We start from the raw sequence: 14,782 nt of genomic DNA on the forward strand, positions 1-14,782 counted from the left end.
ACAGTAAAAGGAAAAAAATAATTAGAGGTTCACCGGGTGCAAACTAATCAAAACTGAAACTGAAGATTGGGTAGCAGCTGCACTGAGCAGACTGCTGAGGCACCAAGATAGCTTGCAGTTTCCAGACTGAGGTCTCTTGATCATCATCATTTTTTTTCTTGATTAAAGGTTTTATTCTTTTTTTTCCAGATGCCACATTATCAATTCACTTCTCAGCCAGAACACCCACTGTGCATGTTGTGAGGCTATTTTAGACAACAATGCATGACATCTTCTTGTGCTGCGGTTGTCACATGCATGTGCCTGAAGTATGTTGAAAAGTGGGAGACTTCATCAACCAAGTCATGACTATATCCCAGTGCAATTCAGCCAAGTAAGTATGGTCTTGAAATCCTCATTTGCTAATCAGGCTGGTCCCTCAATACAAAAGGCAGGGCAGATTTGCACCATATATAACAACTAAATCAGAACTGTATAACCTAAACTTTTATAAGCAGAGGGTTTACTTCATTGGATGTGCCCCTCCCTGCATACAAGCCATTTTTTAGTTAAAATGAGTTACAGTGGTTGTGTCTACACTTTCATTAATGTGCCATAACAGGTACTAACTTGATGCACTGTAAATGGTGCTGCTGCATATTAGCACAGATGAATGCTTTTTAAGTGACGCTTAGTGCCCATTCAACTAAAGTTTCACTGCATTAGAGCAGATGAACACTTTTTAAGTGATGTTTTATGCCCTTTGGACTAATCTACTTCACATTAGCACAGATTTTGCCAGCTGCACTAATGAACAGTAGAATTAGTCCAATGGTCATTAAGTGACTCATGTAGATGTACCCACTATAACCCAAATCCCATTTCATGTCATGAAATCATGCAATGGAAAAGCTAGGCAGAGGAATCCCATTTTGAATCCCACAGAGATCTGAAATGGGATTTCAGTCCCACTGTGGACTGCTAGTAGCTGCTTAGATCCTTTTGGAGGAATGCTGGGGGAGAAATCACTAGGGTGGTGCGAGGCTTCGAACACTGTTTTGGATCTGGAGAAGCTTCAGACGCTTCAGTGTCCAAAGCAGCATAACCAGAGTGAAGCACTGGTTTCATTAGGCTTTCTGAAGTGGTTTGGAGCTGCCAAAGCGCTTCGGAAAAGTTTCGGAGCCGCTTTGGAGATCTGGCCATAGGGTATAATGGGGAAATCAATGAAATATCTATAACTTAGGGGGTTTTTTGTATGATTTTGATGAAATTTGCAGGAGTGGTAGCCTCTTTGGAGAGCATGAAGCCTGGCAAGTTTCAAGAAGATAAGTGCAGGGGTTCGGGGGGAACTGCACCCCAAATTTGTGAAAGCCAAACTCATGTCACGTCTATGTGTTACAACACAGGGGGGTAAAAACTGCAGGGGTGGTGGCCCCTGGTGAGGCCATAAAGTCTGCTAAGTTTCAAGAAGATCGGTGTAGGGGTTCAGGGGGAACTGCACCTCAAGCTGCCGACAGGCAAAACTCGTGACACAAATGACCCTGTGTGTGTTAATGTGCAGCGGGCTGAAAACTGCAGGGGTAGTAGCCCCTTCTGAGGTCACGAAGCCTGCCAAGTTTCAAGGAGGTAAGTGCATGGGTTTAGGGGTAACTGCACCTCAAGGTGCAGACAAGCAAAACTCATGACATTGATGACACTGTGTGGGTTAAGGTGCAGCAGGGTCAAAGCTGCAGGGATGGTAGCCCCTGCTGCCGCCATGAAGCTTGCCAGCTGTCGAGGAGATAGGTGTAGGGCTTCTGGGTTCTGAGGCCCTGCACCTCTAACTGCTGACAGGCAAAACTCGTCACATGGGTGCTTGTGCAACTGACTGTGTCTTGGGGCAGGAGTGGGGGGGGTGGGGGGAAACTACTGCAGGCTTGGCTGCTAAGCTACTGTGTTATCAGATACCAATCAATCATGATTCACTCAGGGACCAGCTCAATACACAGTTGCTAGCTAATGTAGCCAGTTAATTAGCAACATTGAACACCTACAAAACCAGAGACTAAGGAGAGCAGGCCCGGATGAGCTCCATCCGAGAGTACTGAAGGCACTGGCTGACATCATTGCACAGCCACTGGCGGGAACATTTGAACACTCGTGGCGCACGGGCCAGGTCCCGGAGGACTGGAAAAGGGCCAATGTGGTCCTCATTTTCAAGAAGGGGAGGAAGGAGGACCCAGGCAACTATAGGCCAGTCAGTCTCACCTCCATCCTTGGCAAAGTCTTTGAAAAGATTATCAAGGCTCACATTTGCAAAAGCATGGCAGGAAAAATTATGCTGAGGGGAAACCAGCACGGGTTCGTAGCAGGTAGATCATACCTGACTAATCTAGTCTCTTTTTATGACCAGGTTACAAAACACCTGGACACAGGAGTAGGGGTTGACGTTGTTTACTTAGACTTCAGGAAAGCCTTCTGGCTTTCCTGAAGTCCACCACCTCCATACTGGTGAACAAGTTAAGAGGCTGCGACTTGGATGACTACACAGTCCGGTGGGTGGCGAATTGGCTAGAGGGTCGCACCCAGAGAGTTGTAGTGGATGGGTCGGTATCAACCTGGAAGGGTGTGGGCAGTGGGGTCCCACAGTGCTTGGTCCTTGGACCGATACTCTTCAATGTCTTCATCAGCGACTTGGACGAGGGAGTGAAATGTACTCTGTCCAAGTTTGCGGATGACACAAAACTGTGGGGAGAAGTGGACACGCCGGAGGGCAGGAAACAACTGCAAGCAGACCTGGACAGGTTGGACATATGGGCAGAAAACAACAGAATGCAATTCAACAAGGAGAAATACAGAGTGCTGCACCTAGGGAGGAAAAATGTCTAGCATACATACTGCCTAGGAAATGACCTGCTTGGTGGCACGGAAGTGGAAAGGGATCTTGGAGTCCTAGTGGACTCAAGGATGAACATGAGCCGTCAGTGTGACAAAGCCATCAGGAAAGCTAATGGCACTTTATCGTGCATCAGCAGATGCATGACAAACAGAACCAAGGAGGTGATACTTCCCCTCTATCGGGCGCTGGTCAGACTGCAGTTGGAATACTGCATGCAATTTTGGGCGCCGCACTTCAAGAGGGATGTGGATAACCTGGAGAGGGTCCAGAGAAGGGCCACACATATGGTTAAGGGCTTGCAGGCCAAGCCCTATGAGGAGAGACTAGGGCACCTGGACCTCTTCAGCCTCTTCAAGAGAAGGTTGAGAGGTGACCTTGTGGCTGCCTATAAGTTCATCATGGGGGCACACAAGGGAATTGGTGAGGCTTTACTCACCAAGGCGCCCCTGGGGGTTATAAGAAATAATGGCCATAAGCCAGCAGAGAGCAAATTTAGACTAGACATTAGGAAGAACTTCTTCACAGTTAGAGTGGCCAAAGTCTGGAATCGCTTCCAAGGGAGGTGGTGCTCTCCCCTACCCTGGGGGTCTTCAAGAGGAGGTTAGATAGGCATCTGGCTGGGGTTATCTAAACACAACACTCTTTCCTGCCTATGCAGGGGGTCAGACTCGATGATCTATTGAGGTCCTTTCCAACCCTAACATCTATGAATCTATGAGAGGAAAGAATCAATACAGACAATCAACTGCCCTAAGACAGACACAGTCAGTTGCACAAGCACCCATGTCACAAGTTTTGTCTGTCAGCAGCTAGAGGTGCAGGGCCCCAGAACCCAGAACCCCTGCACCAATCTCTTCGACAGCTGGCAGGCTTTGTGGCCACAGCAGGGGCCACCATTCCTGCAGCTTTCACCCTGCTGCACCGTAACACACAGGGTCACCCATGTCATGAGTTTTGCCTGTCAGCAGCTTGAGGTGCAGTTCCCCCCTACCCCTGGCACTGATCTTCTGGAAACTTGGCAGGCTTCATGCTCTCAGTGGAGGCTACTACCCCTGCAAGTTTCATCCAAATCAGACAGAAAACAACAAAGTTATCGATATTTCACTGATTCCCCATTATACCCTATGGCCAAATCTCCGAGGCAGCTCTGAAGCTTCGGAGCCGCTTCGGCCAAATCAAAGCAGAAACCCAGTCTGGAGCTCTGGATCGGATCACTACCATCTGAAGCAGCTGGATCCAAAGCTGGATTGAATAGCTGCCTACCCACACAGGCCTAGAAATCACTGCTAAACTGCATAGAACTCTATTAGGCCACTCAGACTAATATGAGTGCAACCCCATAACTAGCTGTGCAAAATGAAGGCAACCCCCCCAAAATATACATTTAAGCCATGTCTGTCCTACTGCTGGCCTGTAAGCCCCTGCAGCTGTCTCTCCCACTGTTCCCTAGCAGGACCTGTTCAGTGGAGAGCATGGAGCTGCATTCTGCCAGCACTACCAGAGAGTCAGAGGGGCATGAGCTCCTGGCACTGCTGAGGGGTGGGGGATGTGTGATGCTGGTGCTGCCTGGGGGTCTGTGGGAGCACGTACAGCCAGCACAGCTCATGCAGCACAGACATGTCCCAGCAGGTCATCGCTGCATTGCATGGCCTGCACAATGTGTGGCCTCAGCTGTGTCAAGGAAGGACTGCCCTAGTTTAAGCCATGTATCAGCCCTCTGAGGTGACTAAGTAAACAGGCACCCACCCACACACCACTGATGACTGCATAACTCATTTGTAAAACTAGCATACCCATCAAGGACAAAAGAGGACATTACATCACCCACACCCCATGCCATCCAATGCTCTGCTGCACTGACATTTATTTCTTTACATCACATTATGAAAAAGATTTAGCTTTAGGTAATAATCATTATTAGCAGAGCTGGCATTTGTCTGTCTTTGATGTGGGTGTACACTTGCATCACATATGTACAGCTGGGTAGCTAAAGACATGAACAACAGCAGTCCTCCCTCACTCTCTTGTATATGTAGTCTCTGAAATGTGTCCAGGATGGGTGTGTTTATAGGAGGCCCAGCATCCTGTTGTGCTGGTGAGACCAAGGAGGGTTACTTGCTGTTTTGGGAAAGTGTTCCATATGGAAGGGTGGGTGTATTAAAACAGGATGACAGCATTGCACTGGAATATTGTGGGAGGAGAATATTTGTCAGTAAAGGGGAGACTGAGAGGAGTTGGGTTGGAAGCCATGGATGGGTTTCAATATTGATTCTGCATGTTCCATCTGACTGTAGGTAATGGTCAGTATTCCCTTGGACTGCCATTTGGGATTCCCTTTTATTGTCTGTAAGACAAATTCATTTTGAAAACTGATTTCTAGGTTTGGCTGGCCACAGTGACCGTAACAGAGGACCCATGCTGTGTAACTGTCTCTCTGCCACTCTTCCCACTGTGCCCAGCTGTCTCAGATCATTAAATGTAACTGGGCTGGACAGCGATTACATGTTGTGAGACTTACTCAACCTGTCATGTTGCAATACCATCCACCTCCCCATGTGGTGACAGAAGCAGCAGACTGCGCATGGGGCACTGAGGAAAATACTACATCATCGCACAATGCACATTGCTTTATCTTTGCAGATGAGCTCTTTTTAAGTGTCCTTCACCAAGATGGGATAATTGCCTAGCCAGTAGCAGCAAAAAACCACAAAAGGTTGCTGAAGCACATCCATCCTTAAGCAAGGAATAAGGATTACAGTTTGACATGCAGGTGAGTGATTTGCTTTCCCCACCTTATTGTGTTACAGAGGTCCTTTGGGCGGCAGCCTTGTGAGCTTAGATTTCCCTGGCATCCCACTGTCACAGAACTGGTTGTTCATTCCCTTATTCAGACACCCTTTTACAGTCTGTGGCACTACAGAGATCCTCCTATTCCCCTCCTCCCACAGGCCTGCTCCTACAATGTTGAGCTGTGCATGATATTAAACTTCAAAATGGCCCCATTAAAGTTATCTAGTTCTCTCCAGAGAGTGATGTATGTCAGGGCAGTGTCAGGTGATGGAATTCTGTTCCATCTTGGCTGTTTCTTAAGCACCAATTGCTGTAGTATCTAAGTGACAAAACAAGGTTCTAGGCAGTGTAATTCAAGACCAAGACAGTCTTTCCCTCCTATCTTTACCCTTAATGCTTTGTTGCTGCAAGAGAAAGAAAGGTTTATGCTATCCCATTCTGCCACCTGCTATATGCATATGCTCATCCTCTTCCTGGTCCTGTTTTTATCTTTGGCACTGGTGGTAGGTCGAGCTAGGATCCATGGCAAAAGATCTTCCTGAAAAGATAAGGCTTTCCATTTAACTTTTCCAACATGTCCAGATTCTAGCTCAGGCTGACTGAAGCTCCTGAGGAAATCTACTCCCGCAGTTTTGAAAAGAAAAGTGAAAATGTTCTATCCTTTGCACTTTATTCTTTTGTGCCAGAGTCTAAGGCACCAAAACTGTCCCAAAACTTTTAGTGCTCACATCCAGGCCTATAGTAAGCCACATAAATGGACTGTTCATGATCTGTATCACATTTGGGCTCCATCATTCAGATTGATGAGTTCTGCCTGGTTGGTCTGTGCAAATAAGAGTGGAGTCAGCATATGTCATTGTACTTGTGGGGCCATGACACCTCAGCCAGTGGCTCAAAACACACTTCTGTTCCTGCAGCATTGTGGTACATTGTAGATACTGTCAAGTAGGCCTGTGCGAAGCAGCTAGTATTTGCTTTGGATTCAGATTCGGCTGACTTGGGGGACAGTGGCTCAATCTGGTGATTTGAATCACTGTCCCGAATCGATTTGGCCAAATCTGATTCGGAGATTCAGCTGCCACTGAATTGGCCAAATCTCCAAATCAAACAGGCCCCATCCACCACCCACTCTCCCAGCCCTGTCAATGGCTGCTCTGCCTGGCCCCAGCACCCTGGATCTTTAAAAAAAAGCCCTGCACTCACCGGCTCCTGCCAGGCAGAGGGGGGCAATCCCTGCTACCCCCCACTGCATGGGGGGGGGGCTCTGCTGCAAGCCCCCAACAGCAGCATCTGGTAAGTGTGGGGCTTTTTTTTTAATTTTTTTTTTTTTTTAAAGAGCTGGGAGCTGGACTGGGCAGGGCAGCCATGGGTGGGGGTTAGAGGGTGCTCGGGGGGCTGGAGGAGTAGGCAGGGGATGGGGCCTATGGGGGTCCCACCCTGCTCCCCTCCTTCCTTCTCCAGCCCTCCCTCTTCCACCCCCTACTTAGTGGCATGGAATCCAGGTCCAGCTCCCTGGAACATCAAATGGGGACTGCCTGAATCTCAGAAGCTCTCTAAATCTTATCCAAATTGATTTGGACCTTTTTATTGGTCTCCCAATTCGATTTGGATTTGGAGATTTGGCTGCTGAAATCGGGCCGAATCTCCTCCAAATCAAATCGGCACCCGAAGCTTCACGCAAGCCTATTATCTAGGACTAGGTCATTATGTGGGTGTGCAGAGCTATGTTTTATCTCTTGTTGGATCAGCTGGCATGGGAGACAACTTGCATTAGCCTGGATTCTTTTCCAAAATGATCTTGCCTATGAAGGCATCCTATTCAGATGGATGCCTTCTTTTTGTTTTTATTTTGTTTATAGATTCTTTTACACTGCGCCTTCATACCCCAAGCTTCCTATATCATGTTCCAATTTAGTATGCTCCCATCACTTGACTATATGCATGGGTTTTTCTCTTAAAAGATGCAGTTACTTCTGATCTTTAAAGTGGAGTATCCTGCCTGAGTTGCACTAGCTCCTACCCATCTGTCTGTGCTGTGAAGGATCTTGCTGAAAAGACCAAGTACTGCCTTCAACCCAACCAGCCCCCTTTTAGATTTGCACCACTTGCAGAGGTTTAAGCAGAGCACAGACAGGGAGGCAGACTGCACAGTGGTTTGGCAGGTGATAGGCATACTAACACAAGATGTTTACTTATCTAAGCAAATAATTTATTCACTAAGAATAGGGTTCATCTGCTGAACTCTTATTGACAGGAAAGCTTTTACCCTGTGTATCCAGCACTGGATTTGGTCCAAAATGTGTATTTTGCCTCTACTCATTAAGTTGTACAACACAGGAAGAAAAATGATATAGAGAGAGGAGCACAGACCTCAGAGTTAGAAAGCCCTGGCTTTGCCGCTGACTTGCATGTTGTGTCTTAACCATAAACAACAGATACTAACCTGACTGGTAGAAAGCAGCAATGACTAGATTGTAATCCTTACATGCAACAGTGGAGAAAGCACATGCTAATTTGAAATAAAAGTTATCCACATTCAGTGTGTTCATTTAACATGATGGGTCAGAGAAGGGAGGTGGGGAAGCTGTTTAGAAAGAGGCATGGATTTTTATCTGGAGGATGATTGTAGCTTACCCAGCCAAATTCCTGGATTTCAGATAAGAGGAAAAGAGAAAGAAAGACTACTTTAGAGTGTTTTCTACTGTTAAAAAAGGTCTGCTCTAGAGAAAATCAGTTGTATATTTTACCCTTAAGAAAATTAAACTAAAAAGCCTCTCACCTCATTCAGACTGATTTTCTGACATCAAATCTGGTTAAGATTTAAACAAGTATTAATTTTGGCCAGATGCATTTTACAAAAGCTAGAAGGGTCAGTGCATCTCTACCTTATCTGCTCTGTCAGATAATAATGATCTATTGACTTTCTTTGTTGTAGAAGCCAAAGCATATCCATCAATTCAGCAGGAAGTTGGGCCAATTCAATACAAGCCTTTAATTAAGCAAATTGGAACCTAGAGAATCTGAGAGGAAGGAGTTTATAGCAGATGCAGTTATTTTCTTATAAATGCTGAATAAAATTGGTAGCTAGTTGAGAGGAAAGATGGAGAAACTTACTATAATGTGGGTGACTAGATAGCTTACATGATTTCCTAACTCTACTGAAGCCAACAGGCATAATATTGCCACAGACTTCAGAAAGGCCAAGATATTACCCTTGAATTAATTTGACCAGTCACTGCCCTTAGAAGTCTTCTCATTTCATTCCCAGGGCAGGGTCATTTTAAATTTTATTTAAGGGATGTCACCCTTTAGTCATCATTTAAGTTTGTGGCTTATATTTTATTAGGTTTTGAAATGAAGGGAACTTCCTTTGCTTTGGTTTGATTTGGAGTGCAAGCTGACATTTCCTCTACTAGATAGGTCATTTTCATTTGTTTTGCAGTAAGGTTTTGAATTTTGCCAGGAACTTGATGCTATGTGGCACTTAATGATTTTTGTATAGCCAATATACAAGTAAACAAAAACATACATTTAGGCCTGTGAGGCTGTTTTAATTTATATGAACAAAATTATTTTTAATGTAGTAAAGAGAAATAAAAATGAAATAGCACTGGCTTTTAAACTAAACTATTTATGTTGCTTCATTGATAGGTTGTTCCCCCAGGGAAAATGAGCGAGCAATATGTATGTATGTGTGTGTGTGTGAGCATGTGAATGTGCGCGCGTGCGTGTGTGTGTGTGTGCACGTGCAGGTGTGTAAGAGAAGGAGAAAGAGACAGTTTTTACTGATAGTGGAGGCTATAATTAAACACACAGCTCTAAACAAGAACATTTAAATTATCACAATTTTCTCCAAGAAACTTCTACTTGGGTGGATTCTTTCCATGCTTAGACTTAGCCTGAAAAAGAATTTGTTTGAAAAGTATGAACATAATCAGCTCAGCTATTTATGGGTTATGCAATCATGGAAAAAGCCACACTTGCATGTTCCAATGGCTTCTTTTTTTCCATTTGTCTAATTCCTAGAAGAAAGACAAAGCTCTAAGCTTCAAAATTTGCTTATATAGCAATCTACATGGTGGGGAAATATTATATTGGAACAAATCTGCGAGGCAAGGATTTTCAGCAGGTGATAGTTTTTACGGGACCAGAGATCTTGGACAAGCTTTTGGGCACAAGGTGCCTTATGCTCAAACCTGAAGAATGGTACCTTGTGTCCAAAAGCTGTCCCACTGCAGTCAGTCCAATAAAAGATGTCACCCCCAAATATCCTTGCCTCCTTCCTGGTCCACCACAGCTACAACATCACTCCAGCCCTACCACATATTGGAACAAATCCACTACAGCAGTTTTTATATAGTGTAGCTGAGTTTACTTTGTTTAACATTTGTTTCTGCCAGCATAAGTCAGGGTGCATGGTAGTAAGGGGGTCACAGACTCAGCTGTACCTTGGACAGCCATCAACAAGGAAATGCTGTCCTCAAATTGAGTGGGGCCAGGCAAATGAAGAAAATATACATTGGGAATTGGTGGCAACATGCATATTTGCTGAAACACTGATGCCCCTTCCAGTAGCAGGGCTTGGAAGGAATTAAGAATCCCTGAGGGAGGGAGGTGAGGGAAATTGGCTTTGCTCCGCAACCCCCAAGAAATGAAGCCCATCTGGTGAGCTGCAAGCTTCGCAGTGTGCCTCTCCCTGTGCCAGCTGGGGCCAGTCTAGCACATGAATATCTAAAGGGGAGTGGTCTTGTAATCAAAAGAAATGATGCTCCTTGGATGCTTGCTACAGATATTGGAGAAAGATTCATTAAGGGAGTACTCATTATGAACTTCTTGGTAGGTCTTTGTTCTGCACATCTGAGCACCAAGTGGCCCAATGGAGGACTTAAGCAGCTGGAAATTTCTGTCACAATAAAATCCTTGCAAAGATAAATGCAGCTGAGAAATCCAAAGCAGAAAGTGTTCAAGCCTAGGTTTTATGTTGCTGCTAAACATCAAGGACTTCATGCTGATATCAATGAGTTTTGTGCACAGCAAGAGTGACTTGATTATGTCTTAAAAGAAATACTCTCAGTCAGAAAACCATGGGCTCCTAATGTAATCAAGAGACCCAAATACATATATTCCATCTAATTACACCTGGACACCAAAAACAACATGCCATTTTTATGCCCAGAAGCAGTATTCCCTCTGAGCTGCGCGGCATGTGTGGTCATGCAGGTGCACTCGTCACACTGCTAGGTGCGCCTGCACAGCTGTGCAGCTTAGAGGGAACACTGCCCAGAAGTAAGCATAGTGGACTGTGTTTTTCTGTGAACGTTTGGTCATATTCTAAATAATACTGCTTTGATTATGATCACAATTTTTCTTTCTGAATGTTTGTTCCTTACTGGCATGCACTGTCACAGAAACAAACATTGAGCTAAATGTTCAGCTATCTACCCCTAGCAAATTTTGCATTGTACAGTCGACTGTAATGTTAAAAAAATTGCAGTGGGTAAGGTTTGCAGAAGTACCTACATGATTGAAGAGATCTGCTTACACTATTTAAGAGAATCAATTTTTACAGGTTTATAAGGAGACAAATAGGGAAGACCTTTTTAATAGGATTTCAAGTGCCTAGGTGTCCAATTTCCATTGATTCCTATAGGAGCTTGGCATCCAAGTACCTTTACAAAAGTGGTATTACCTGCTGAACTCTTGAATATAAGGCTAGGTTCCTTAGTCTCATACGTCCATGTTAGGTATTTAACACCTAACTCCTATTTAGAAATCAAAAGGTGTAAAAGGAGTTTACTGGGAGTTAGCAAAGTGGGACTGGCTGGTAGTTCCTAATGAAAATTTTACTTTGTTTTGTTTAATTGCTTAGAATCATAGAAAATGAGGGTTGGAAGGGACCTCAGGAGGTCATCTAGTCCAACCCCATGACTCAAAGCAGGACCAGCCCCAAATAGATCTCCCAGCCAGGGCTTTCTCTAGCTGGGTCTTAAAAACCTCCAAGGATAGAGAGTCCACCACCTCTCTGGGTAGCCCATTCCAATGCTTTACTACCCCCCTCATGAGAAAATTCTTCCTAATATCTAACCTAAACTTCCCTTGTTGAAACTTGAGACCATTGCTCCTTCTTCTGTCATCTGGAGAACAGTCTAGTTCCACCCTCTTTAGAACCCCACTTCAGGTAGTTGAAGGTTGCTATTAAATCCCCTCTCAGTCTCCTCTTTTCAGCTAGGGACAGACATTACACATAAACCAGTTTAAGTGACCAGAAACTGGTTTAAACATGTAAAAGAACAGGCATTCAGAGCACATAAACCCATTTAAAAATAGCTGAAACCAGTTTGAGATGAACCTGTTTGAATTGATGTGGGTCAAACCAGTTTATGCAATGTCTGTCCCAGACCCCTTTCCAGTCTGGGTGCACATGCAGATGTATGCCTGGGAGCTTCCCAGGAGCAATAAACTCCACAATTTATTGCTGCCTCTTAATGGCACATGTAGACACCCCCTTGAGCGCTTAAATATACATTATGTTCTGGAACAAAAAATGTCTCTGCTATAACCCAAAACTTGTAAGGGCCTTGTTACATGTTATACTGTGAGCCTCACAGATGTTTGATGGGTGTTAGCGCTATCTTGAGTTTGGAGCAGTCATACTTCCAGACAGCAGGAACTTGGAGGACTGAAAGGTAAGATTCTGTCCTCCCCATTCTTGGCTTCCCCCTTGTTCCCCATGGCTCCCCCAGTTCCCTGTCCTACCCCCCAGGCTTCTCCTGTTCCTCCATTCCCTCTCCCCCGTTTACTTGTAGGTGCTCATGCTGTCTGTCCTGGGGGAGCAGGTAGGAAAGGGTTAACCTGCCTGTCCAGCCACTGCCTCTGCCACTGGGCTGTGGGCAGAGCCAGCCTAGAGCAGCTTGGGGGCAGGGGGGGAGGCAGGTTAACTCTTCCCCCCCTGTTCCCCCCAGACATACAGTGCAGGCAACCACAAATAAAGGGGGACAGTGTCAGGTTGGGGGGGGGGCAGGCAGTGAGTGGGATCCAATCTGGGCAATCAGGGAAGGGAGGGAACAGGTGGTGTGATTACACCAAGGTGTAGCCTACAGTGTACATTAGTGTTACACTACCTGGGTAACATGGATCAGAGATAATCCTGCTCCAGAGTGGTACAACTTTATTTTGAGACGCCTAATGAGTGCTTAAAACTAAATGTCAGGTGTTAATGTGTTGACAATCCAGATGTCAAGAGCTCCAGAAGCTGCCCAAAATTGCCATGTAACAAGGCCCTAACAATACGTTAGAATTCTAATACATATCAACTTTTCAGAGGCTCTCAGAGAACTTAACATGCATTAATTAAAACTCATCCTTCCACTGTGAGGTCATTATCCTCATGTTAACGAGCACAACTGAAGCACAGGGTATTCCGTTTCCCTTTGTATATATATGGCAGCTTCCTAGCAGCGTACCTGGGCTGACCCTGTCTCTATACTGTGGATGTGTAAATGTATGCATGCACACTGTCTATGTGCAGTTGGGCCATGCACTGGCTGGGCATGTCTGTTCTTGATGCATGCTTTCTAAAATGTAAGCCTGGAAAGAAGCAGCAGGAGGAGTAGGACCCTCCCACCTTTTAGCTCTAACCTCTGAATGGTGAGGGCGCTTACTTAGGAAGCTGGAATCCAGTTCCAGGCTTCTCTCATCCCAGAGCTGAGTTACCAGCACAGTGCTCTAACTACCACACCATAAATTGGGCAATATCTGGTCCCTTCACCACCTCTCCTTTTGAAGCTGAGTTATTGTACTTTACATTTAATGGAGAGCAGTACAGTGGGAAAACTTTTGTTCTACTGGTAGGGTGGCCATCATAGAGGACATTCCAGTTTTCTGCTACTCTGTCCTCTATTGATATGAAACCCGATGCCTTTATGTCCTCTATTTTTCTCTATTTCTTGACGAGAAAAAATAGAGGACATAAAGGCGTCGGGTTTTGTATCATTAGAGGACGGTGGACAACTGGACTGTCCTCTGTGATGTCCACCTTATCTACTGGCCTGTTTCTGTCCTCCTGGCTTCACATATCTCCCTCTCTTGGCTTCCCAGTGGGCCAGATCTAGAAGAAACAGTAGAGAGGAGACTGGATAATACCTACTATGGTGAAAGCATTGTGCTGGGAAGTTGGAGAAATGCAAGTCCAAACTCCTCTGGGTGAGCTGGGGGAGAAGGGGTATCTAGCTTCCTGGGCAAGTGCCCTAACCACTCAGAAACAGGGGATGAAACATAAGAGTTCTCCTCTGCCATCTAATACCAATATTAGTTCCAAGTTTCTGACCCATTCTGTTTTTGTGACTTGGATGAAGGTGTGCATCCAGAATGAGTATACACACTTAGCCACGTGGGGGCAAAGTCATTGCATAGCTGACTGTACCAATCAATCTATGCATACTGCCACTGTCACACAGCTATTTAGACACACAGAGTCATATAAAATACTGCCTTCAGTGTTTGACCCAAGGTCACATTAGAAATCAGTCGTTATGGTCAGGAAGAGAAGCTAGATATCATCGTCTCATTAAACTGCTAGGCAAGCTCCATCTCTTTGTAAAGTTCTTAATAAAAAACTTTAAACTTACAGAAAACAAAAGGCATGTTAAGTTGTGAAAAATCATTTAAAAATATTTACAAAATTAAGGACAAAATATTGCACGCATCAAAAAAGAGGTGTAAGGGTAAAGTTTTAAGTTTTATACATGGGTACATGTTTACTGGCTCTTCAATGCAGTATACCCAAGGTTCCTTAATAGTAGATACATGCTCATATAAAATGAGTCAAATTCTAATATTCACCCTATAAAATACCAAGGAGGGTATAATTAGGATCACACTTATCAGCTACTGCTGTTATTGGATGGCTAGGAGCACATTTACAAAAATCCTGATGAAGAACAGAGACCGCTGCTAGTCACTAGGAGAAGAAGTACTGCCTCAGGAAATATAAGATTGCACAACTTGAAATAAATCTTGTATGCTCATGATCATAGATCACCTATATTGTTTCCTGTAACAATAAAAGTTTAATACCTCAGCACAGGCTTATCAGGTTCCTCTGGTTTTCTTGGTTTAATAAATTACATTTATTTA

The 14,782-nt window shown here is 44.8% G+C and overlaps 1 protein-coding gene across 4 annotated transcripts in view; it reads right to left on the minus strand.

The window, feature by feature from the left end:
* RPS6KA2 (ribosomal protein S6 kinase A2) overlaps positions 1-14,782 on the minus strand; it is a 534,307-nt gene that overhangs the window by 140,058 nt on the left and 379,467 nt on the right. The window lies entirely within an intron of this gene.

This window comes from Alligator mississippiensis, chromosome 1, assembly GCF_030867095.1.
Source record: "Alligator mississippiensis isolate rAllMis1 chromosome 1, rAllMis1, whole genome shotgun sequence".
In the NCBI taxonomy this organism is placed as follows: Eukaryota; Metazoa; Chordata; order Crocodylia; family Alligatoridae; genus Alligator; species Alligator mississippiensis.